At 42.6% G+C, this 18,464-nt stretch overlaps 1 protein-coding gene across 2 annotated transcripts in view; it reads left to right on the top strand.

Moving 5' to 3' along the window:
- The first annotated feature begins 10,106 nt into the window (after positions 1-10,106).
- LOC147898246 (putative methyltransferase PMT23) overlaps positions 10,107-18,464 on the top strand; it is a 42,555-nt gene continuing 34,197 nt past the window's right edge. For both annotated transcript variants that reach the window (XR_015541541.1, XM_087379283.1), the window contains exon 1: positions 10,107-10,381. The gene's annotated coding sequence lies outside the window, so the exon portion shown is untranslated. The remainder of the gene's footprint in view (positions 10,382-18,464) is intronic.

Below are 18,464 nucleotides of genomic sequence, written 5' to 3'. Positions count from 1 at the left end.
CTGCCTTTTTTTTTTCTTTTCTCTGGATGAGACAAAAATCTTCTAGCCTTTATTCCACCAATAGATGGCTTGATAGGGACATCTTTTCCATTTGTATATTTTTAAAGATCCTTTGTAATATCTACATCTCCTCCATGGAGATCGATTTTCGATAGCACTGATTCTAATGATTGTAGTGCCTCTTTTCTTCTGCTCTTAGGGAAAAGTTTCCATGCAAATCTAATAAATAGGAAAACTAGTTTCTCGATGATCCTACATAATGCATGCAATGTACAAATATGAACATTGCATAATGGGATCTCAAGAGCTGCTTTGAAATTTTTATCTACTTTATCTCTATTGGGTGCTCTTTTCCACCATTTAGAATCTAAGACGTGTTGGTTTGTTGCAGTACAAGGAGACTTTGAGCTACCCCCTTTGCTTATATTGAACATACACTTTAGTGTCTTCAAGTCACCTGCCATATGCCATTCAATTTGAAAATCACCCTTCCTTGGAACATGAAGATGACTTCCTTGAACTTGAGTCTTTATAATTGATGGTATTTTTGTTTGATGAAATACCCAATAAAGTATTGCATAGTCCTCAGTCTTCACTTGTCGTTTAAAACCACAGGTTTGCAAGACATGTTATATAAAATTTATAAAATCTTGAGCAAAGAGCAATTTGGAAGCCGATACTTTACATACCTCAAATGAGCCCAACCACCATACGTGCTTTTCCAATTGGACACCAAAGTACTTTGAGCTAGACTTTGTAATTGATTGATCAAGTGCTCGATCCAAAGTGAGAGAAATTCTCTCTATCTTTTTTTCCTTGATAATTTGACACTCATCTAGCTTCACAACAAACTTCAAAACTCCTTTACATTCTTCAAATGTGATACTGTTGAACTCAACCATTAGTCTCTGCAGTTGTTCAAGATCTACAAAAATATTATTCCAAGCATTATATGTAGTGCTTCCCTTTTCACTTTCATATACACTTTCGATATGAAAGTACTATCCAATGAACTTATCAATTTCTTGAATGAGAAGACCGCGTTCCTTCCACACTTGTGCTGGTGTTGGTAACAGCGCACGCTTTATCCGTTGATCTTTTAATGTAGATGACACAACTTTAAAAATTGAAGCATATCCTTTTTAGTCACTCCGCTCACATCAAGAGCCTCTTGAATTTTAGTGACATCAGCTCTACTTTCCATACAAAGTCTTCAAGAACTTCACATTTTACCTTCTTAAACTTTTTTTCCTCGATCATGTTCTTTGCAATAATAGTGGAGACTAAACCCTTCATTTGTTTGACAGGAATTAAATTAGGATCAACATTTTCTTTCTGAGGTCTCAAAATTTCCCTACAACAAGTACACTTTGCAATATAATAGATTTGCTTGCAAGAAAGACACATATATATAAATACAATGGCTAAACAAGATGTACTCTTACCTTGCTTTCTGTACTCTACTTTTACATCCTCTAGTGCCAGCTTTCAACTCCACAATGTTTCGAATTCTCTTGCTTCGTTGTCTGTCTCCAAGAACCGTTCTCTTCATTCTTGCTCTTCCTAGCTCATTCTTTGTCTTTGAATTCTCTTCGATTTCCCTCTATAACTGCTCTTTCAAGTTTGAATTTATCGACATTTATTGCGCCTTCTCTATTCGTTACAATGTCTTGAACATTTTTGCAGTTGAATGTTGAGTCAAAATATATCCATACAATCCATTGTTCCCGTCACCCACAAACCTCAATAGTGTTGTCGGATTGGAAAATGGAGGGATCGAATTTCTCAATGGGCATTTTGGGTAAATCTTTTTGTCGCACCATAAGTTGATATGCTGGGAGCCTGCTCTTCTCATGTTTTCCTTTCGCTCAACATTTACAAGTGGACCCTTTCCTCTTTTCTATAGTGGTGCATATTGTTCTTCCAAATCAATGTGCAAATGGTGTAGTCTCATCTTTTGAGGCTCTTCTTCAACAGTATGGTTGCACATAGCCATTTCTTAAGGTTTGGTTCTTCATCTCGTCTACTTTTTATAAAACTCATCATTAATCTTTCATGGTAACCATTCAAATATTTGAAAAAACAGATTGGTTATGGGTTCCTTATGAGAGGCTATCAGCACGACGTCTAAAGAGATGTGGAATCTATATGGAGAGAGAATCTATATGGAGAGTTTAATGCAACATCTTCTCAGTTATTTAAAAGGACTTTTTTATTCCTCCCTAGACTGACACACTTGTAGTCTTGAACTGACATATATCCGTATTTTATTGCTTTCTCCACATTTTAGAGGAGATAAAAGAGAAAATAGTAAAATTCTTACAGGGACCCAAAATGAGCTCCCATTTTTCCTAATGGCGAGCTCGTTTATAGAATTCCCATAGCACAATCATGACAACTGCCCGAATGTATGGCCAGCAAGCTGCCATCAAAGGAGGACAAAGGATTTTCATCTCCCAGAAGCACGAGGTACCAGTTAGAACCAAGAAAGAACTTGGCCATCAAGTTGACCCTTGGACCTCTCTTTCGACCTTAAACTAGACTTCTCACGACACTTGATAGTGCCAAAACAAGTGATTGAGGACTTCGATTGATTTCTTGTAGAGGGGGCAGATTGGTGAGACGGGGAGGCGCTTTGCACTCACTGGAATCCATTGGTGTGGCACTTTTGAAAGTAGGCACAACTTTTCCAGATCTCCTTCAGTATACAATGCCACCATGTACGGCCTCGCCTCAAGGCCCACTTTTAATTCAATTCTAGGATGAGACTGTCAAGATGCAATAGGTGTCTGTAGGCGATTCTCATCAAAATTTTGTTGATCCAGTTTTACCTAGGATCCATCGATCCTCCCTCCACCTGCAAGAGAGGATTGTATTTATTGGCTAGGCATTTGGGACCCGCTCTAGGACAGCCCATATTAAGTCTTTTTCCACCACACTAACGTGCACACTGGTGGCAATTTGCTCCAGCATTAGCCAACTCGTCGCGCTCGGATCCCAGAGGTCATACCACATTTTCATACCTTTCTTGAAAAGGTTGTGCACCCTCACCAAGTCATCGTGCAAATGGCTCGTTTCAGAATGCAATGCTCCACCAGATGCTCTCACTAAGACTCGCATCCCCTTGAAGCCCCCTTTCAAGAGAGAAGATTGAAAACCTCTTTCCAACTGTGCATGTAGCCAAGTTTGAGCCCACATTTCGAAGAGGAAATCTTGAGCACAAATGATCGTACCATGAAAGACCTTCGCATCTTCCCACCTTGAACCCTCTACCTTTCTCTATGAAGGATTTGATAATGTCTGTCCAAGGGGCCAAACCTTGAAAGAGCACGGGAGCCAGGGAAATGATTCCAGATTCGAACATTAAGAAGGTCGAGCACACCTCAAGGCTTGGGGGCCTTCAGAGGTCAAAAGATGTGGTGCATCTTCCTTGTATGCCCTAGTTCAACCCACATGAAGGTGCGTAATAGTCACTCAACCTCCTGCCAGTTGGCCTTGGAGAACTCACACAGTTACAAAGTAGGTGTGTCATAGCTGATAGAATATGTTGAATGATGAGAAAGCGCATGTTCCAGCCTAGTTGCATCCCGTGCCACTATTTGAGCATAGATTTGATCTTATCAAGGAACCATTGAAACCTCTATTGCAGAGTGACCCCTACTCCAAGAGGCACACCTAAGTATCAGAGTAACTCCCCTCTTTGGATCAGCTAAACTTGGAGAACCTTTAGCCAAGCTAAGGGAGGGCCGTAATCAGATCTCATAGTGAAATTTTTGGTCTAGTTGCATTGGGACCCAGATGCCTTTCTTGCAGAACTTTCACAACTTCCATCAAATTCAAGACACTCTCCTCGTCCTCGATTGAAAATGAGACCATATCGCTGCGAACAATTGAGTTGTGAGCTGACCCCCAGAGGGCAGGTCCACTCCTTTTATGAGTCCATCTGCCATTGCCGACTTGAGTGCTTGGATGAGAGGCATTGTGCAAATTGTGAAAAGGAGTGGGGCCAAGGGGCAACCCTGGTGAATGGAGTGCTTGAGATCATACATTTTTACTAGCCCTCCGTTAATGCACAAGATAGCAGACAAGTTGCCAAACAAGGTGAAAACCATGTGATTAAAACTTGTCCCAAAGCCCAATGTATCTAGCACCACAAGGATATAGTCCCAGCTAACTCGATCATAGGATTTATCAAGGTCAAAGCTGAAGAGAAATACCTTCTACCCTGAGTGGACAGCATGATCTATTACTAGGGAAATGTTTAAGATATCGTCGAAGATGTCACGACCTTTAACAAAGCTAAGCTGCTCTCAGTCTGCCACCCCTGCACAAACCTCCATTATCCTTATAGCCTGCACCTTGGCAATGATTTTGTAGGATGTGTTGAGCATTGCAATTGGGAGCCAATCCTCGACTTTCAGCCTAGATTGTCGTTTGGGGAAGAGCTTGACTAATCCCGTGTTCACATCCCCCTCACGACCGCCTTTGTCATGTCTCTAAGATCATCTCCCATGCAAGGCCAAAATTCTTTGAAGAACTCCGTAGGAAGCCCATCTGGTCCTAGGGCCCTTTGCCATTGCGTCCAAGGTCGCCTCTAGTTCGCCCATGAAAAATGGCCTAGGCAAGATTGATCACTGGTACACCGATATTCTGGTGGTTAAGCCACCCAATAGATCCTCAACCCCACTTTCCCTTTGGGCATCGTGACACACCTCTTCCCCCACAATTTGGCTTAATTCCCTGCGAAAGGTCTCAAGAACTTGCTAGAAGTCAGTGTGAAGCCAACCATCCTTGTCCATCACTTTGTCAATTGTATCATGTTCCTGCATCTTTTTAACTGCTTAAAAAAAGACTTTCGAGGGGAAGCCCCCCACTGAGACCTAAACCTGTCTGCATCATCTGACCCTGGCCCATTCTGCTTCTTCTAGTTCTCCCTCCTGGAGGATGGTTTTGATCTCAACATTTAATGTGGATAGATACGGGTAGGCGGGAGACTGCTACAGAGCCATCTGCAATGCTTGTTTGGTCATGACCAGCTCCTCCCCTTCATGTTTCCTGTCCATCTTGAATTGGCAATTCCAATCTTTAGCACTTAAATGTTCACGGTGAATGGCAACATCCCACCTCTGACATGGATCTTAATCCACTATGCCCTCCTCAATCCATCGAGCCCTCACTTCTTTGCATAATTTCTTGTACACAAGGTGGCATTTATTTAGTTTGAAAGGCACATCCATGGATTGCACAGCCACCCCGGGCATATAAAAGGTCTACAAAATTGGCACATGGTCAGAAAGGACTCTCCCTTCTAGGGCCCCTGAGACCACCAACCTTCTCCGGCTGCATAGAATCTACATCACCTTTCTTGCAATTCAACCAAGAGAAAGCCTCAAGACCGTTCGGGTGAAGCATAGCACATTTGGTTAGACCTTTGGCGTGCATCTCTCTCCACACTTGAAATTGGGGGGATCGGGTGAGACCTATCTACATCGCCTTTTGTAAAGCTTCAGCCCCCCCCCCCCCCCCCAACTGCTAGCCAATGATCACCAATTTGGATCTAGCAATTAGCTCTTTCATGTGGAGAGTGTGGCACTTAGACTTTGAGGACCTTAAACTCAAATCCCTCTTTCCTCGTCCGACCTTTCATAGTAAGGGCAAGTATATCTTATCTCTCTGCTTTTTCTTTCTTGCCTATCCTCTAGGCTCCAAAGTAAGGCAGGGAGTGTGACAACGTACATTCATGCGCTTCCCCGGTTTTTCATTCTGCCTAGTTGTAGGGTTTGGTGGCCTAAAATTGACAAAAATTCACTCTGCCCTTCTAGGATTGGAGAGATATCCTAAGTGGTTACCTCGTAACTCTTCCCTAGACCTATACTATCGAATGCTCATATGGGAAAGTGCGCTCTCTTTCACAAGCAAGACAGAAATCAGACTCTACTCATCCTCCTGAAATATCTCCTTGGCAGGTCCTTGTGAACTAAGATGGTTGTGCCCCCTTTTCCTATCTACGAGCAATTTGCAAAAACATTGAACCCCATCTTGCACCACTCAAACCATCACCTATCTGTTGGCTCATATTTTAATTCTTGCAATAGGATTGCCAGAGCATGGCTAGACTTGAGGACCCTCATGCAACCTTTCTGCTTTGTTCTATCGCACCAACCCTTCATGGACCAACAAACCCCTACCCCCCAACCATCCCTGCTCATTGTGCGAGAATGTTGCATGCATCCTTGAAAAAAGTAAATCCCTTTTCGATAAGTTTGGACCAACCCTTCATGTACTTTCCTTACCTCTTCTAACACGCCTTGCCACATTGTCCATTCGACAGGTTCGAACCTCCCGCTTTAGACATCTCCTTACCCTTGTCTTCCAACAATCTCTTTTGGTGATTTGCCTCTGGTAGTTCTTTGTCTTGGTGCTCACAATTGTGCAAACTGATAGCCTGAGCCAACGCACCCTTGTAACTCTTCTCGAGGACCCCTACTGGGGGGCATGCTCCTCAGCCACCCTTCTCTTGCAACAAACCCATGCGCCACCTTCGACTTACCCTTTTTGCCCAATACCTTCCACTACTCACCTCAGTCTAGCTAGACTTCGACAACCGACAAACTTTCACCTTACATCTTGATTTGTGTTGACAGAATGGGTTGCATGTCAATCGTAAGACTTCATGCCTCATCCTTCGATTGCACCTTCGTATTTGCATCCTTCTCCCCGTGAGCGAGCGTTGTGTTCGTCGGCCTCTTCAAGAAATCTCTCGCAAAATTTCTAGCCCTTTTGCAAACAAAGCACGAATCGAGAAATGGCCCAAACTTGACCTGTTGAGCTGGCGATAGGCCTCCCAGGAACATGACCTCCACATAGTTTGGGATAGGCTGGAGCTCTAGCCCACAATATCCAAACACGCTTACGGCCAACTGGGGGATAAGTAGTAGTTTTCCAAGCGAGGCTGCCAACCTCTCCACTGCATCACCCAACCATGGTGGTAGATTCGAGAAATCGACCCATACCGGCAATCATGGTACATAAACTTGTCCATTGAAAAAGAAGCACTCTAGGGAATGATATAAATTCTCACCCTCACAAATAAGAGAGGAGGGGGGCTCTCTTCTCATTAATATGTGAACTCTTCATTATCCTCCCCTCTTCCTTTTTGCACTAATTTGTACATTGTTGACCTATTTTTATGTGCCCCACTCAACTTTTAATCAAAATTTGATTAATTAGTCCCCATGGCCTTAGAAGTCATTGTGCGATTAGCCTAATGTAAGCTAAGGTGGAATTGATCATGTGATTAACATAAACTAAAACTTAATGGAAGGCAAAAATTAATGGAGGCGACCAACTCACCTCAAGCCTTACCATGCAATGCAATAAGTAATATAGGGAGAACTGCTTACACTCTGAGAAGTGGTGTTGCCCACCTACAATCTTGTGGCTTCCCCTAGTTATGAAGTTTTGCCTTTGTTCTAATTGCCTAGTGCAACTATTCAAGACATGAAGCACCAAGTGGAAGAGTCATGTGGGCTTTTGAGTTTTGTTCTATAGGAGTAGGTGAGCTCTAAGAGGTTTCCACTACGTAGAAATTAGAATTTCAAACCCTAAAGGAGATGGATGTACCAAAATCCAGATCCCACAGATGAAACCTATTGCGATTACAGTCGGTCATGCAAAGCAAAGTGTGGATTGAAGGTGTAGCGAGTAGTGCATTCTGCTGTCACATGATGGCAAAAGCTTGAGGATGTTTTGTTTGTAAAATTTAAGATAGTTGAAATTGCAAAGTGTATACTGTGTGGTAGAAGGGTGAGGGGAGGTGAGGGGCTAGGTATTATAAATGATCTTATGATCATTATGTTCCGATTGATCTTACGATACATTTGTTGTGAGAATATGGCTACATAATGTGAGAGCAGAAGGGAAAGGGGGCAAGCGGAGGGGTGAAGGGCTAGGGCAAGGGGGAGGGTTATGATACATTGACGAGGATTAAGTTAGCTTTTGTTTGGTTGGGTTAGGTTAGGTGGTTGGATTAGGTTGAGAAGTTGGGTTACACTAGTTTAGGTTAAGCTAGCTAGGTGGGTTAGGTTAGGTTAAATCCTGTATGGGCTTTGTGAATTTAGATATGTACCATGTACTATGCTTGATTACCAATATTGAAGGTCTAATTAATGTCAATATTTAAAAGTTGTAGATTGAATTGGTTTTTTGGCATGGCATTTTTTTACATAAAAATAGAAAATAAATAAAAAAATGGCATTTGTTTAACATTAAAAATTGAATCGATTTTTTGGCATGGCATTTTTTTAACATAAAAATAAAAAAATGTTGGATTTAGTAGTAGGCTCATCGGAGGTCTAGATTGAAAGTTAAGATTTTACAAGAAAGAAGATTGAATTCTTTTTGATTGGGGGGACCTATTTGCTAGAGGAAAACTAGTTTGCATAAAAGAAGAAGAAGGTAAAGTTGAGCACCATGCCAAGACGTTGCTTTGATGTGAGAGGTGGTCGGGGTGGTAAAGCTATTTGTACTAGGAATGAGACAATCGGAATGAGACAATCAAAGAGGAGAGGACGTGCTGTAATTTTTGGCAATTGATGCAACTAGGATAGTGTGGGGCAAGGGGATGTGTATGGTTGGGATTGGGACATCTATGGATCTATCTATCTATATATAAAACGTCTATGTGCTCAATTATGAACATGTGTGCTCATGAAAATAGACATGAAATGTGTTGTGTCTTAGTCTATTATTATTTTCTATTTTTTACATAAAAATAGAAAATAAATAAAAAAATGGCATTTGTTTAACATTAAAAATTGAATCGATTTTTTGGCATGGCATTTTTTTAACATAAAAATAAAAAAATGTTGGATTTAGTAGTGGGCTCATCGGAGGTCTAGATTGAAAGTTAAGATTTTACAAGAAAGAAGATTGAATTCTTTTTGATTGGGGGGACCTATTTGCTAGAGGAAAACTAGTTTGCATAAAAGAAGAAGAAGGTAAAGTTGAGCACCATGCCAAGATGTTGCTTTGATGTGAGAGGTGGTCGGGGTGGTAAAGCTATTTGTACTAGGAATGAGACAATCGGAATGAGACAATCAAAGAGGAGAGGACGTGCTGTAATTTTTGGCAATTGATGCAACTAGGATAGTGTGGGGCAAGGGGATGTGTATGGTTGGGATTGGGACATCTATGGATCTATCTATCTATATATAAAACGTCTATGTGCTCAATTATGAACATGTGTGCTCATGAAAATAGACATGAAATGTGTTGTGTCTTAGTCTATTATTAACTTGAGATTTAGTGCTTTTGCTTTGGCTTTTGCCTTGAAGGCTACATTCAAGCATCTTAAAAAATGACTGTGAACACATCACAGAGCCTACTAGAATGGTTGGTTGGTATGACATGAGTGGAATGTTTTCATAAAAGGGCGAGCGACAGAAGTAGCGAGTTAATTTTTTTTTGGAGGAAATGTCAAATGCGGGAATTTTACGAAAGTTGAGGTTCTTCAGGAGGCGCATCTTCCATTTGACACATACTCATTCCGTGCATTTTCTAGTTCCTAAAAGCGACATGCAAGCCAATTTCTTGCAAACGTTCTTCTCAGAAAGCAGAGTGTGACATCGGGTATGGTTGGAATTTTTTTTTCGTCCACCGAGGACCCGGACGTGCTGCATGTATGCTTGTGAAAATAGACTTGAAATGTAGTTTAAGATTTTGTAACAAGGCAAATATTATTCAGTGGGGGGACCTATTAGCGGCTTGAAAAACGGTAATACTGAGTGAGTGCCAAAACCTAATAAGGGCATGTTCCCAGGGTTCATGAATTTCCAAATCAGACAACCCCTCTCAGCTAAGCGTGGGGAAAGTCCAATCCTGAGATGCCCAAGAAGACGAAACGAATTTCGGAAAGATCCACATAAATTTTTTAGTTTCTAGGCCAAAAAAGAAAATGTGGGTTTAAGATTGACTTAAGCTTTTGTTTTGGAGTTTGCTTTGGCATTTTGCTTTGAAGGCTTGTCGGTGTAGTAGACTTGTGTAGTTTAGCTGACATTTAGAGGCTGAGACTATCAAAACGCCACATTTGGATGGGAATCTGGCGGCTTGCCAGATCTGGAGGTGAAAATCGCAAGCCGATCCGATATTAAGCTCCCCTACATTCAACAATTTGCTCGCAAACTGTCCTCTCCAAGGATATGGCGCCTGCAGCTGCTGCAACCTCACTCTGATTTTCCCATCCATACTCTGCGTCGCCAGTGCTCTGGTTCTTCTTCCTCCCCCCCCCCCGCTCAGGAATCGTACCACTTCTGGAAAAGTCTCGCCTTCGCCAACGCATCGGATTGCAGCACGCTTATTTGCCTTCCTTGATCCGACGCAGGTCCTTGCCAGATCCCTTAGCTTTCCTATTTCAATCGAAATGTGACCCTGTAGGTTGCACATACTCATCGAGTGCTGCCCATTGCGTTGTTTGCCTGCTTTGATTTGAAGTAGCTGTCGTTTTAGAATTTCAATATGATCACTGGCCGATGTTGCACCACGCTGCGTGTGACCCGTTTGCAAGGTTTGCCCTCTGACCGTAGGCGCCAGAAGCCCATCTTCTGGGTTCCTTGAAGATCTTGTGGCTTTTACAACAGATTTGAGATTACGGCGAGAACTAGTCGTACTCGCCGCGGTGAACTGGACGGATGAGACGAGAAAGGAGTGCTATGAAATCAGCGAGGACGGTGGACATCCGGTATTTTTGTGATGCAGCGATATTCACATTTTTAGTGCGTTAGAGATCGCCCTCTGATATCTGCTTTTAAGTCAAAGCAGATCACAGTTCATAACTGCTGGCGTGATTGTGGTTGCTCGTTCGCCATTTGCTCTTATGGATGGCAGCTCGCAAGGGGCTTGTTTCAATATACATTCATTGGATCTCATCGAAATTGTTGGACGTGAGCATTCACGGCACAATATTCTCTTCAAAGCCGAGAGTATCCTTAGCCACACTTTTTTGTTCGAGGTTTTGATTACAATAAATTTTTCAGGAAAATTTAAAACTCTGGTTAAAGGCTTTGATAGCAAGTACTACTTAGGTGGGTTTCACACTCATCCGCCAGAGGATGGGCAGACTACGAATCCTCCAATGAAAAAGCAGGCCCGAGAAACATTGTTTCACACGCATTCTGCCATGGACATTCAAAAAAATAGCTGGCAAGCTGAGTCATGCCCAGGCGGATTACAAAAGTAGGGCGGCATGTACATCCCGCCCAAGAGAGTGACCGCTCGACTGCCTTGCCAGGCAAAGCAGCTCTGTTACGCTGACAATGGTATTCAAACTTGGGTCCCCCAGGTTGTAAATCTGACACCTTGCCAGGCAAACCAGCTCTGTTTGGTGATATATATGAGTGTATTTTCACATTCACAATATGCAAACTGTCCACCCTTTATGAAAGCAAGCGCGGACGGACAATGAACATAGTCTGCTCAATCCGGCAGTGTGAAACAGCCCTTAGCAAATGGCCTAAACAGAAGCTGTGCTTGCAGTCTGGAGTCCAATTAACAAGCCTTTATATGCCCGAGAATTGAGTCAGGTCCTATGAGAGTAAACCAATGTTGTGTAGAAGGCAATTTCTCAGTCTGACCTGACCCTGGTCCTCCTCTAGAACGTTAGCACGCCTTCCTATTGTGCCATTGGTGAGGGCAGCTGACTACAGCTCTCGCACCTTGAAAACTTAGTGGGCAGGTGATGGCATTTCATTGCAGGTATGTGCTCCCAAGGGAATCTTTATAGACACTCTGTGAAGCTACCAAGCGGCTTCTTCTTCTAGTGCAAGGCCAGCTGTGCTGAGCAAGCCCCACAAAAATTCTGGAAGATATGGGGTTTAGAGTGCCATTAACACCATTGCTCTGTTGTCTCTCATACTACTTTCAGTGACTGTTAACACTCCCCCAGCATCGTTATAGTAATGCCATGTTAATGCCAAATCAGAGTCCATAACAGTAATGTGGTGGATAGTGTAAGATATGCAAAAAATACCTTTTTTTCCCACAACACAGTGCATTAGTTATCAACCAGCCTGGGAACTGGGTACAACTTACACAAGGTACTCATGCTTCTTCTTACAAAAGTTCAAAAAGAGCTGAGAGCTGAGTGGTCTTGCCTTGTCCTAAACCCCTATTTTGTATATTGCAAATGAAGAGTGATATTTTAAGCAGGGGTCAACCATGGTTGGTTGAACTGGTCTGTGATTGCCTGTCCATTGTTGGCCAAGTATCCTGTTAGGCACCAACCTTTCCACTCCCCCCCTTTAAGATAGAAAAAACCTGCTCTTTGTTGGAGTGCTACAAGGGGTGAGATGGTAGTGATTCGCTAGAGAGTAGTTTGTTATAACGTACGATGTTGTTATGGTCTTAATATTGCATGATAGAAGGTATGATGGGAACTGAAGGGTAGAAAAGCTTGGCTTATGATGTTTGATAAAAATTACGATACGACATACCTCCTGGATGATCCTTAATACAGTAAAGATCTGGCCTGAGGATTGATTGGGGGATAGACCAGCCACCAATCCCCACATGTCTCCATGTATGGATGAAGATGATTTGGTCAATTGTGAGGTTGGCTGAGCTGACATGACAACTATTGTGACCAGAAATGCATCCAATTTCTACATGGAGTCAGTTGGGAAGGGTTTAAGCACGGGTAAGTGTGTGTTTCTTCTTTCAGCTCGTTGTTGAAGAAAGTGGACTTTACATCCATTTGGTAAATTGGCCACCTCTGATGGGCAGCCAGACCTTTTATTGTCCGAATAGTGGTCATTCTTGCTGTTGGGGCAAATGTTTCACCATAATTTACCCCCTTTTCTTGGGCATACTTTGAACAACCTGGCTTTCTACTTGTTTAAAGATCCATTAGACTTGGTAATTAATGTGGTACACCCACTTGGTTCCTATTATCTCTCTTTCTTTCGTAGTCCTTCAACCAAGTCCCGTGTATTCATATCCGCTTCCATGGTAGTCTGCCATCTTGATTGCTCCTTTGCTTCATCAAAGGTCCTAGGTTCATTGACGTGATTGATATGAGCCATTGAGGCATAGTTCATGGTGGATGTCTTCAACAATGATTGAGATTTTCTCACCTTTGAACTATTCTTGTGTAATTTTGTAACCCCAGATTCCTTAGGGTTCTCATGGGTAATCTTCTCTTCCTAGTTGAACTATTCTTGTGTAATTTTGTAACCCCAGACTCCTTAGGGTTCTCATGGGTAATCTTCTCTTCCTAGTTGGGGTCTTTTTGCCTTTGAATTCGACTACGAGTCCTCTTTCTTCTCATCAATGGGAGGAAGTGTGGGTGAACTTGGGGGAGTAATCGATTTTTAGGCCTCTACTTTTGTCTCTTGAAAGATGACATCATGGCTTATTTAAAACAGCAGAAATTCATTTGCTCACAGCTCGCAGAATCAGCAATCACAGGAAGGGGGGGAGGAATAGGAGAAAGGACACAGCACTGGTGCCCAGAACCAAAGGGGCTGGAACCCCGATGGTATCTTTATTACTTGATAAAAATCTGAGTACAAGGCTTGCAGCATGAAGCTGCAAAACAAACCATGAAACTGAGATTACAAGAGAGTGGAGAGACCCAGCTCCCTAAAATTGGCAACTGCCACTTGTAACAATTCTAGTTACTATCTAGTTACATGCCATGAGGTGGCATCTTCTGGAGCTCTCTAGCCCGTGGTCACATGCAGCAAGCAGTGTGCATCTCCCAAATTCTAGCTGTGCTCCATTAAAATAGGGTAATAAACCACTCTTGGAACCTGCACAATTAATTCGAGGTACTCAACCATGGCACCTGTTAATTGTTAGCCCTTGCATGTAAAAATCGAATCTTAGACTAATCCTAGTCTCTGTGGGCGTCCCCGCCATGCAAAACAATGCATACACATTAATTCTCTGGTTGACCAAGGTCAACCCTCTTTGATGATGATGGACTTTGACCAGCAGTCAAAAATCCTTACGTCAATGCTTTGACCAAATAAAAGGACTGTTTGACCTTAGTCAAATAAAAGGTCACCTTTATTATTTATTTGGAATATTTACAACTTGGTGACAGCTTACCACTAGCTATTTCTTTTATGGGCCATACAAGTGATAGGCTTTGGACGGCGCTCTATAGCTCACAAAAATGGACTTCTTGCATGTTGGGATCTAGCTTCTTTCTATTTGTTTATTCGTATGAACATAAGCATGAAAATGAAAAACTTCCTAATGCATATTGACAGGCTTCTTAGTCTTTATTTCATTCCCTTTGGTCTTCATTGTGTTTACAATGTGGACAGCCTCTTAGACCGTCTCATCCTAGAAGGTTCGTGGAGGTTTCTTCCCTCTTAACATACATAAATCCATCTCTATAATTACCTTGTTCTTTCTTTCAGCCATCCTGCTCTATGCACAACAGGTACATCGTCACATGAAAATGCGTTTCGTCCTGTTGAAACAAGATGAAATGTTTTGTCACGAAACATTTCGAAATAGGACAAAACGCTCTGCACGAAACGCTGTTTCGCCCAAATCTTGAAATATTTCTTTTAATAGTTTTTTCCTGTTTTTTCAATGATTCAATGTTCATATATCTAGATTCTAGAATCCATATGCTTTTCAATCCATAAAGATTGATTTATCTGAAGTTGAAACTTGAGAATCAAGATTGAAAGCTTGAAATAAATTTGAAGAATGTGTTGGTGTTCTAAATCTCCTTTTTAGGTGTCTTGACTTATATTCCTCTTTGGTTCACTCTAAACTTAAGAACAACATATCTTATTCGCCACTATCCTTGAATATATTAGGTAGCGTTTCGAAACCTATCTGTTTTGTCTGAAAACACGAAACAAAACCTATCGAAACGACGAAATGGCGAAACAGACGAAATGTTTCTTGTGACACTGAACAGGTAATTGTCTTTTGATAAGGTGCTTCTTTGCGTGTAGTAAGCTTTAAACTCTCTGAAGTAAATTCCCCCCTCTGGCAGTACAGAATGACTTCATACCCGACTCGTTTGTTGGAATCGGAGTCCTAGTGTGTGTGGTCCTAGAGTCCTAGGAGTGTCCTACAATTATGTGAGTGTGAAGAGTCTTGAGGTCACTTGTGCCACCTCATGTGGTAGATGTGATTCCTCACCTAGATTATAGGATCTAGATTCTCTTGTGTGTGACCTCATCTATGAGGTGTCTGTAAGGCTTGCCCAGCCTATAAAAGAGGCTATGTACTTGCTGTGATTATCGATCTATCAACATCAGTTTATGCCTCAACTCTTGTCTTCAATCATGTGATCAAGTCTCTCATCTTCTCCTCATTTCCATCAAATGGTATCAGAGCGGGTCTTCCCTGACTGAGCCTTACCTCTCGCAATGAAGCGTCCTGCCCATCTTCACCACTCTTCCGCTTGCCCATCCGTCGTTGTCACTCTGCTGCAACAAACTGAACTCCTTCCGCTGCGCCACTCTGCTCGTCGTCTGCGCCACTCTGCTCGTTCTCTGCTCGCCCCTCTGCTCGTCATCTGCTGCACCTCTCTACCCACGCAGCTGCTCCTGCTGCCCATGCTTCTCCTGTTGCCCACGCAGCTCGCCACTCTGCCCGAACACCTGCTGGTCCGACTTCTGCCCGAACCTGCTGCTCCCACGCTGCTTATAGTTGCCCATGCAACTGGTTGCCCACGTAGCTAGACCTGCGATGGCGCCAGCCATGGAGCTGACTTGACGACTGATGATCTGAGGGCTGTGGCCATCAACTCGCACAACAGACCTGAGTTGTTGCTCTACACTGCATCCAGAGTACTACCTGCCCGACATATCCTTTGAAGCTGCATCGCTTATCTGCAGCTGTTCATCGCGTATCTCTTGGGCTGATCTAATGATGTTCCTCTTTCTTTTGGAACTACGCTGTTGATCTTCTTCGTTCGCGTCTCCACATGAGCTCCATTGACCAGCAAACAGTCCGTCTGAGATATTTTGTTTTTTGAAGATTTTTGCCTCATTTTGGGTGAATTTGTTGGGGCTTTTATGGTCTGAAGCTCCCCTAGTGTTGCTAGAACACTATGCTTTAGGAAATTTTGAAAAGCCCCAATTTTCTGCAAACCCTAATTTTTGCAGTAACCCTAACCCTAAAATTTAGGGCTTTTCTGTTCTGTGTCTTCCTTTGGCATAATTGTAGCTTCTACCATGTAAAATTTGGGCCCTTTTTGAAATCTGAGTAAACATTGTAAGGGATCTAGACACTGGCTGTAATAACAGCTAAGACCTTCCCACCAATGGATAGCATAAAAAAACTCCTTGCTCATCGAGAAATTCTCAGGGAGCAATTTCCCAACTTGGCAGACAAAACTCTGGCTTCTTCTTATGCGAGAAGGGATATGGAATATCACCAATGGCAAGGAGCCAAAACCCCAAAGTGATGATGCTAGAATCAGTTGGTGGCAGAACCAAAATGATAAAGCAATGGCTATCATTGGCCTAGCTTTAGCTGACGACCTTATCCACCATGTGGATTTTGATAAGACAGCAAACGACGTTTGGGAAAAGTTAGAGAATTTGTTTGGAAATAAGATCAATAATTCCAAAGTATTTCTCAAACAAAAACTCTTCAAGCTCAAGATGAAGGAAACTGAAACCCTCAATGAACACTTGAGCAATCTTGGGTCAATTCTCCAACAATTATCTGCCATCCAAGCCATTGTTGAAGATGATGATCAAGTTGCTGTACTTCTCTCCAGTATTGAAGACATTTCCAAATACAATGAGATCCTTGCTGTCCTAAGAGTCAGCCGCAATATGAGCTTTAAGGATATGGTAGCTCATCTCATTGATGAGGACCGTAGGCTTACAGAGAAAGCAGAATCTTCCTTCGAATCTAGCAAAGCATTCTTTCTCAAGAATAAGCCCAAGAAGAACGGAAAACCTCTTAAATGTAATTACTGTCAGAAACTTGGCCATCCAGAGGATCGTTGCTTCAAGAAAATGGCAAAGGTACAAGCCAAAGAACATGCCAATCTGGTTGCGGAGCAGAGCGAGGACGAAGACGATGAAGCTACACCTTCTGGACCTGAGGAACAAGCCTGCACTGCTGCTATTTCTGATCTATCCCTCCATGAGGTGATAGATGAAGAGTGGGCTTTCTAGAGTCATGTGTGTTAGGTACTCTGCCTTGGGTAGTCCCCCTAAAATGATGTAATAATTTGTCACTTTGTGTGCCTTGTCCTATAAAAGGCTCCACTTACTTCCATGTACCCAGTTAGGAGACAAGGGGGGTTGTTATGTCTTTCCTTTATTAGGCCTAGCCGAGTTCCAGGATGTTGGTGTACTCCCTAGACCTATGAGTTGGTCATGCATCCATGCTCAGATTTGAGTCTCTGATCATGTTGACACCTAAGCCATGAGAGTGCTTGGTTCTACCTCTGAATTATGCTCAGCTGTTAGCCTCTGAGATTGCTTCGGATGCACAGTTTGGATGATGTCATAGTTTCTCACCCTAGCTCCGAGAGGGGGTTTGTTGGAATCGGAGTCCTAGTGTGTGTGGTCCTAGTGTGTGTGGTCCTAGAGTTCTAGGAGTGTCCTACAATTATGTGAGTGTGAAGAGTCTTGAGGTCACTTGTGCCACCTCATGTGGTAGATGTGATTCCTCACCTAGATTATAGGATCTAGATTCTCTTGTGTGTGACCTCATCTATGAGGTGTCTGTAAGGCTTGCCCAGCCTATAAAAGAGGCTATGTACTTGCTGTGATTATCGATCTATCAACATCAGTTTATGCCTCAACTCTTGTCTTCAATCATGTGATCAAGTCTCTCATCCTCTCCTCATTTCCATCATCGTTCTCAACTCTAGCCTTTTATTCAAGAAACTTGTTGAAGGCATGGAATTTCTTTGCTATACAGTCATCCAAATCATTCTACTGAAATTGTCAATGAACGAAAGAAAAATGTTGCGCCAAAAAAATGACTGATAGACATATGTCCACACACACGAGTGTGGAATCACGAGTATCTTTAGGTCGAAGCACCCCCGCTTGTGTGAACTCCCAAATTAGCTTGCTACCAAATGGGTCTGGATTTTAACCTTCCAGATTTGATAGCTAGTGCCATCCATTGTCCCATTCTTGCCAAAATTGGGGATTGGCATTCGGGAAGCCATTGACTATAAAGTGGAGAAACTAACAGACATACTTGAGAAAATAAAAACACTGCTTGACAGCAAACACTAGCATCTGATTGGGTCACCTTCTTGCTCCTTCCTTCAACGTAAGGAGATCAAGAGAGTGCCACTTTGGGCTGTGAATTGTGAGACCATGTTCGAGTAAGGGTTGCTTGCTGTAGCAACCTCACGCATCACTCAGCTCTCTTTAATCCTCACACAGATTGTGCAAAGGTAAGCTGAAATTTGAAGCCACAGAAAACTGAAATATGGCAAATAGCTCAGCTCAAGC

Source organism: Dipteris shenzhenensis, chromosome 9 (assembly GCF_047967505.1).
Source record: "Dipteris shenzhenensis isolate YYH24624 ecotype China chromosome 9, Dip_SZ_1.0, whole genome shotgun sequence".
In the NCBI taxonomy this organism is placed as follows: domain Eukaryota; kingdom Viridiplantae; phylum Streptophyta; class Polypodiopsida; order Gleicheniales; family Dipteridaceae; genus Dipteris; species Dipteris shenzhenensis.
The sequence above is the reverse complement of the archived record's forward strand: the minus strand, read 5'-3'. Positions and strand labels throughout refer to the sequence as shown.